At 41.7% G+C, this 7698-nt stretch overlaps 1 long non-coding RNA gene across 1 annotated transcript; it reads left to right on the top strand.

Moving 5' to 3' along the window:
- Positions 1–1327: 1327 nt before the first annotated feature.
- On the top strand, positions 1328–4384 carry LOC121891779. The gene is made up of 4 exons (XR_006094154.1): positions 1328–1404; positions 1507–1721; positions 3181–3362; positions 3921–4384. It is a non-coding gene; the product is annotated as an uncharacterized LOC121891779 (long non-coding RNA).
- Positions 4385–7698: the final 3314 nt, after the last annotated feature.

Below are 7698 nucleotides of genomic sequence, written 5' to 3'. Positions count from 1 at the left end.
CTGCACTTTACTGTCCAACATGCCCCCTTTTTCTCTGTTTTTCTCTCTTTCTTTGCCTTTGTGCAACCCTCTGGAATTCTCTTCTTCTCCCCCACTACTGAGTCATCTTCAACACACTTCTACTCTTTAGCTTTTAACTCTGCCTAACCAGCTCAGGTTTTTCTCCTGAAGTCTCTGTAGGTCTGTGTTGCCACAATAGGCTCTGTGTGACCATGTGCCTTTATTATTATTATTATTATTATCATTTTTTTATTCATTAACCCTAATCCTAACCCTTAACCCTAATCCATCACTCTGATTTTCCTCTTTTTCTTCTCTTTCCTTTGGATGTGTTGTGTTTAAAGTGCTATATAAATAAAGTTGAGTTCAGAGTGTAACACAGGAAAACACACACATACACACACACACACACACATATATATATATATATATACACACACATGCAGTGATAGTTATCTACCGAACAGGAGTGCAAACACAAACTGATAGCTATCTCACAAAATCGCATGCAATAAAGTAGACACGGTGGACAAGCATATCCATTTATCTCACACACACACACACACACACACACACACACACACACACACACACACAGCGATGGTTATCTTCCACACAAACAGAAGCTGATAGCAATCCCAGGTACACACACCCACACACACTCATACCATGACTGACCATTTTCGCCAGAGCTGAGTGACTCATCTTCACGAGATACGGTGATGAATGTTGTGTTAGCGCTCCATAGCTGCACTCTAATATTCAAAGACTATACATAAAGGCTTATTTATTGAGGATCAGCACAGATAAAGCCGCAGTCTCACAAAGAGGGATTGTGAAAGGCTGAGCCGGCGAAAGGTAAATGAGTTTGAGTGCGCTGAAGAGGCTCACATTGTTACAGGCCAGTACCAATCAATCACGCTCATCAGGGTCTCTGAGAGAGTTTATTAACAATTCAGGAAGCAGCCGGGCCCCATTTTGACCATTAACTGATTCCTACTCAATTGCTCCGAGTCCGTCTCTATCTACATCCATTTTTCCTGCCTCGTACTTTCATTCTTTGGCACACTCTGCAATCTTTACCATGCATTTCATGCTTTTAGCGTTTCTTCCACACAAATAAAACACATCCTCTCAGGGTGCAGAAAACTACCTCATTCAGGAAAACACTGCTCGGCAGGCCTTGAGTTGACTGTAATTTCAAGTCAATCTTTTTTACCAAACTGTTACACATGAAATTCCTCTTTTGATCTAAAAATACAAACCGTTATGTCTCCCTTTTTTACAGCCGTAGCTATTTAGCCGGTGTTTGTGCACAGCCAATTCCCCTATGGGGTCACAATGATGACGCCAGGTGCGGTTGCTAGGCGACGTGTCACGCAGCTGACTGCAAAGCCTGTAAAAGTGAGTATGTAGGTGTTGCTGAGAATGTGCACCAATCGCACGGATGTCTAAGCCATACTCCGTCAGGTAAGAGGAGGCCTGTCTGTGTTTGTTTCTCTGCAGCCTCCTGTATCCGCTATCTGTTGACAGCACCTGTGGAAAGCAGCTGGCTGGGGGTGCGGGGTGCTTTGCATCGCAGGCAGAGGGGCTGGTTAAACCCGTTGGGGTTACAGGGATGTTACACACCATGACAACAGTCAGAGGCCCTGCTGCTGATGCAACTGCTCACATGGGACACAGAGAGAGAGTTGAGGGAGCTGGGAAAGGTGTTAGCATGTGTGAGTGTGTTCATTTTTGTGTGTTGTACTACACACGGCTGCACAGATGTATGCATAGGTGAGGTACCTGCGTGTGCACATATGTTTAAGGGGAAGAATTTCTGGTATTTTCATGCAACGTAAGGAGTTTCAGTCCAAGAAGAGATGGCAAATGTTGCATACAAGGTGCATACAATGTTTATAATTTAAATTTAGAGTTTACTTTAAAATCTATTCTGATCAAAAGATTACAAAATTGGACTTACTATTATTATTTTTAAGTCATAAGATATAGTATCTTGAGTCCTTTCTTATAAATCTACAAGATTAGTGAGGATATTTAAGGTTTAAGTTTCCAGTATCTCTTGTTAAAATCTGACAAAAATAATATCCATTTAATAATTCATATGGAAATTTGATTTTTAAGATGCTATATAAGCACTTTGTTGCTTAACCATGTTCTGTTCTTTAAATTGAATCACTAAGAGGTTCTCAGGTGTGTAATCAGCAGCTCATTTGTGCTTTCCCCTCATTTTTGCCTTCACTTTCCATTACTGGAGACATTTTCTGAGCTGTCATCGTCACAAGAGTGGCTTGTTTGCTATAAACTGCAGTAATCAGTGTCTTCTTGCAGCAGGAAACAACTCCGAGGTAACTGGAAGTGTACAATCTGGATTTAAAAGAGCTTAAACTGATCTGCTATATCTTCTGTATGAGCATTATATGACTGCCATAAATACATGAATATACGGCTTAAATCTATGCTGTCAAATTTAAATCTTTCTGCATGTTTCTTGACACAATAAGAACGATAAGAATTCACCCTCCGCAACATCTATCTGATGTAATATTGCAAGCTCACCAGCACTATTAGACGCAGATTTACCAATTGATTTCAGTGGAGCCAGTTCTTACCGACAACATGAGCCTAGAGCTGGTCTCTTTGGCAGGTAAATCAAAGGCTGAGGCTTGTTATCGGGTTTCATATGCAGCTTGAGGATCGGGGGTATGTAATGTAATAAAACAGGTGCTCAGTGGGAGAGCTCTGATGGTATTTCTTCTGGTGCGCTGGGTCAGGCATAAGCCTCACGGGCTCAGACGCATAACTTACTCGCATGTATGCATGTAATAATATAGACTCTGACACACAGGCGCAAACATAAATATACTCGTGCTGTGTATAAATGCTAGTATACCACATACACACGTCATAGCTATGAGTGGAAAATTGACATGTTTTAGATGTTCTTGAAATAAAGAATTAATTCATGAAGATTTACAAAACTCTGGAATCAATCACCGCAACTCTTATCACGCCATCTTGCTGAAGTATTGCTCAATTCCCGCTCCCCTTGCTTGACACGACAAATCCCCCCGGCCGGAAATCCAATCCCGCCTCTGTGTGACCGGGGAGGAACCGTGACGGATAGCTTGTAAGCATCCCACCATGTTTCATCAAGCCTTCTTCTCTCTTTGTCAGGGCCGGAGACTGAAGACTTCCATGCAGCGCCTCACCTTAGGGACGCCGCTGTGTTCAATAATTCAGTGGCTGTTGCTCCAGTCCTGCGGAGAGCGCTCATCAGTGACCGATGAGCATCCCTAGTGGGCTCAGCTCCATCCCGGAAAGGATTTTTCTCCCCCTTCAGTAGTCCGAAATGGATAGTAAGTTCAACTAATTACTGTATCGGCCCAAATTTAAGAGAATATATGTGTTTTATGAAGATTTATGTCTTCAGCTAGGATGAATGGGCTTGGACCTAAGAGCCACACAGAGGGTAAAGAAGTCATAAAGTTTTGAGAGAGCGATTTGTTGAAGATAACATTAAAACTTGTATTTAAATGTGGTTGAAGCCTTAATGTGGCTAGGCTAGCTAGTGTCTGCAAGTCTTTGTCAGGCCAAAACTTTGTCATGTATACATGCAAATACAAGATAATGAGACTGGAACACCTGCTTTTGAGTAAAGACTCCTTTAAAGATACTCTTTGAATAAAATAAACCACATCCTTTCAACTTATGGTCATATTTAAAGAAAATTACAGTTAATCACTACAAAATAAACACTCACACAAAGATCATAGTTTTGAATTAAGTAAGTTACTAGTAGATGAAGAGCATCAGCCTTTCATAAGCCTTTTTTCACAGCAGACATTTTGACTTATCATAGTAGCAAAGGTGCAGGTGTCACTAATATCATTAACGATGGCTGCTTTCTTCTCAAGTGCCCCAGTAAACCATGACAGTGTGACAGTGAGCCAGCCTGCACAATGCCAGGACCCTGAAACAGAGGCAGCTGCATGGAATCCAGCCAGCAGTAATTGTATTAGTTACACTGTACTTTTCCTCCAGTGACATGTGGAAATGTCTTCCAAGAAAATGGCATATTATTCATGCAGAGAGAGAGAGATCGGTGGCCTCGTGTAGTTCCTCTACACAACTTCAGCCTGAGTCTAATCAGACAAACTGAGAAGACTTGGGTAGGTATGCAGAGCCTTTCAACTTAACCGTTACTTTTTTTATTGACTACACAGGATATCAGTTCTGTTACAGAAAGTAACAGACCCAGAAAGTGTCTAGTAAGTCCAATCAAGCTAGTCCATGTTACATGTTTTGCTGCCAACCTTATTATAAGAAGAACCTGCCTTTGTATCACCTGTTTTGGGATAAGGACTCTTTTGAAACAAGACACATTTAGCATCTTTTAAATGTATAATCATAGATGTCAGGGCATTTTTAAACCTATAGTTCATTTCCTCTGGTCCGAGTTGTTAACTTGGTGTGTTTTCCCCTTGTTTTTTTTTTTTTCTTCACACAGAGAAACATCCAAGTGACCCAAAATGCATCACTACAAGCCACATGAGAACGTTCACTCTGCTCGTTGGTCAGATGTATCTGGGGCATGAGCAAGAACGTGAACCCAGGAAGAAGGTCCTGTCTGCCAGTACCAAACATGTAGTCCAGGTTGGACCTTGATTCATTCTCCAGGTATCTGCTTGCAGCTGCTGATTTTGCTCATTTGCATCGCAGTATGCAGAACGCATCTGGCCATTTAGCTCAACCTTACAGAGTATGTCTTCTAGTTGAGTCGGATTGAGGTTTGATCACGTTGTTTATGACTGGCACCCTCGAGTATGATTCCTGTGTTTAGATCAGAATCAGAGTCTGATTCAACCAGACTGAACAGCGCAGGTCTGAAAACACCCTTAATCACACTTATAATCTGGATTAATGACAAACTATAGGGTACCGTTCATTCTAATTCTGCTTTTCCATCTCGAAGAGAATCAATAACATTCAAGCAGTGGATTCAATTTGAATTATGACTCTAGTAGCAGTTCCTTCTTCGTTCTGTTTCTCAGTCATGTCACACTCTCCTGCAAAGCTCTTGGAAGAATAGAGAAAGATTTGTGATTGCATTTTTTTTTAGACCACATCATTATTTAACATGATTTAACGTGATTTTCATGACAGATGACTGCCTGGAAAAATATTTTTTAAATAGTCCAAAAACTGGTGTTGTAAAAGTAGAAGTGTATAATTATGGTCGTCTTATATTTGGGGGACTAAATGAGTAACACAGAAAATTGTTTGAAAATTTGTAGTGTTGATCTGACAGTAAAGATGCTGTAATGTCCTTCATCCAGTGATTGCTGATCAGTAGGCCAGTTCTTTGAGGTTTTATGTTGAAGGTTTGCCAGGCCCAGCAGTAAGCCAAAGTTCATCCCCCAGCTCTTCTACTCTGTGAACCCCCGGCGCCTGATTCTCAAGCTGCAGGATTTGGTTTTTGTGGGAAAAAACAGTAGAGAAAGGAAGGCATCAAAGCTGACAGACGTACAAGATGTAGGGAGACAAATAGAGAAGAAGGCCCGGGCAGACTGGCAGACGGAGAGACAGGACAGGCTGACCAATTAATCGTCACCGGTGAGGTTTGAGTCCTCTGGGATTTAGGAGTATTTCAAAGAGAGTTGGAGGTTAACATGCATCTGCGGAGAACACAACAGATAAAATCTCCACTGGGTACATCCTAAAAAAATCAATGCTCTGCTCGGCTCACCTCGGTTTTCAATACTGTTTGAAAGCAAAATTTTTAGCAGTGCTGCCAGTAAAGTTTTCAATACATTGTATGTTATTCCTACAGTTGCCATATTCAACTTGCATTACATTTGGGATGGGAATTGCTGGCCGCTTTGAGACATATATATATTTTATAAGTGTATCGGGCCGCATTTCATTCCCCAAGTCTTCAAAATGGCCACAGTGGGAATAAGGTTAATTCTTAATGATCATGTCTTTTTATTCCTCTCTGCACATACAGAGATTTTGTAGTCTTAGCAATAAGGATTCCTTTTCCAGTCTCCCACTGTCCTGTAGGGAATTCAGCCATAACATCTACCTCTGCCACATTTATGTGCCGTCCCTTTAACAAGGCCAGTGGCCGGGGAAACAGCCAGCGAGGGAACCTGGCAGGAGTCCTGGGTGATATGTCGGCTGGTTCTGCTTCAGGCATTGTTAGGCGAATCCAGGTGGAAGAGGAAAGAAAAGGAGATGGAAAATGAGGGAAGAAGAAGAGCGAGAAGACATAAAGGAGCAGAGGGAGGAGAATGTCTCTGGAATGATCATTATTATGAAGGTAATAACAAAGCAGGGGTCGGGCCAGCAATCATCAGTCTCATTAAAATTATATCATTACTACCTGGATTTAAATCATGAGTTAGTGCAAGAAATGACCGGCTTTGTAAGAACAACAAGAAAGGATGAGAATAAGGTACGTCACTGCACTAGAATCAAGAAAAATGCAACTTTATTTATAATAGTTGTTCAAAATATCTCTAAAAAAAGATGATTTGCAACAAAAACAACTTGATAAGAAGGAGATTTTTGTAGTATTTTACAGCAATTTCCATTTCCATCACTTAGAAAACTAACTAACTTTTTTGATTCCTTAAGAAAAATCTGAAAAGCTGATGTTTGGAGATACATGGTTTTCGCTGTACAATGACGAGGACCAGAGCCAAAACGACGTGGCTGCTGCAAAGCCCGAGTAGCCCAACCATAGCGTCACACAGGGAACACGAGTGGAAGAGGCTTTGTGTTTCACATTACTGGCCAGAAAAAGAGTTGCGACCCATGTCGAGTGTTCTCTCTGAACAATGCGAGAACAACTGCACATGCATGATAACAGCTTTGTTCTTTCTCAGCTGCCAATCTCTCTCTGTAGATCTATAGGAGACACATAGAGCACATAAAAAAAACACACATAAACACACGCGCGGGGGCTCTTTTAGCTCTAGTCCAGCAGTGTTTTCTCAGTAGAGAGTAGAAGAAACAGCATGATCTAAATAGCTCATTAACTTTTGATGACTGGGTCCTTTGGCTGTAGATCTTGAAAGCAAATGGGAGCCAGACTCCTTATGGCTATTGATTCAGCAACACCCCCCCCCCCCCCCTCTCTGCACATCCTGAGGAGGGCTACTAGGGACTCCAAATTATTCATGCCAAGATCCGTGCATTTGTTAATGACTGATTGGGACAGTGTGTCCTGCTCTGTTTTAAAAGCAGAACCAAGGTTGTTTGTTACGACACCTCTAACTGCTGTAACACATTACTAATATCCCGAGGAGAGGCCTACCAGCCAGAACGGCTACAATTATCCTGATAGGAGGATGTTGCGCCTCATGCGTGATACAGAGGCCAGTCCTGCGGCTACAGGTGAGCCAACACAGGCACAAACAGGGCAACACTCACACAGCAGCTGTCACATTTGGAGCAAAAAGCTGACGCAAAGGGTTAACAGCCTCTGTAAATATCTTCACCATAGTTTTTGATTTCTAGTTGGGAGACAAACTAGAAATTGATATCATCACCGCAACACCTGGCAGATGAATCATACGTCATCATGCTGTATTGTACTTCACTTATATCCCCCACAGTGATTGTATTTATTTATATGTATTTACTGTTTGTTTACTTAGCCTCCGGATTCACTGGAAGTCGGCATTT

This window comes from Thunnus maccoyii, chromosome 24, assembly GCF_910596095.1.
Source record: "Thunnus maccoyii chromosome 24, fThuMac1.1, whole genome shotgun sequence".
Classification (NCBI taxonomy): Eukaryota; Metazoa; Chordata; class Actinopteri; order Scombriformes; family Scombridae; genus Thunnus; species Thunnus maccoyii.
The sequence above is the reverse complement of the archived record's forward strand: the minus strand, read 5'-3'. Positions and strand labels throughout refer to the sequence as shown.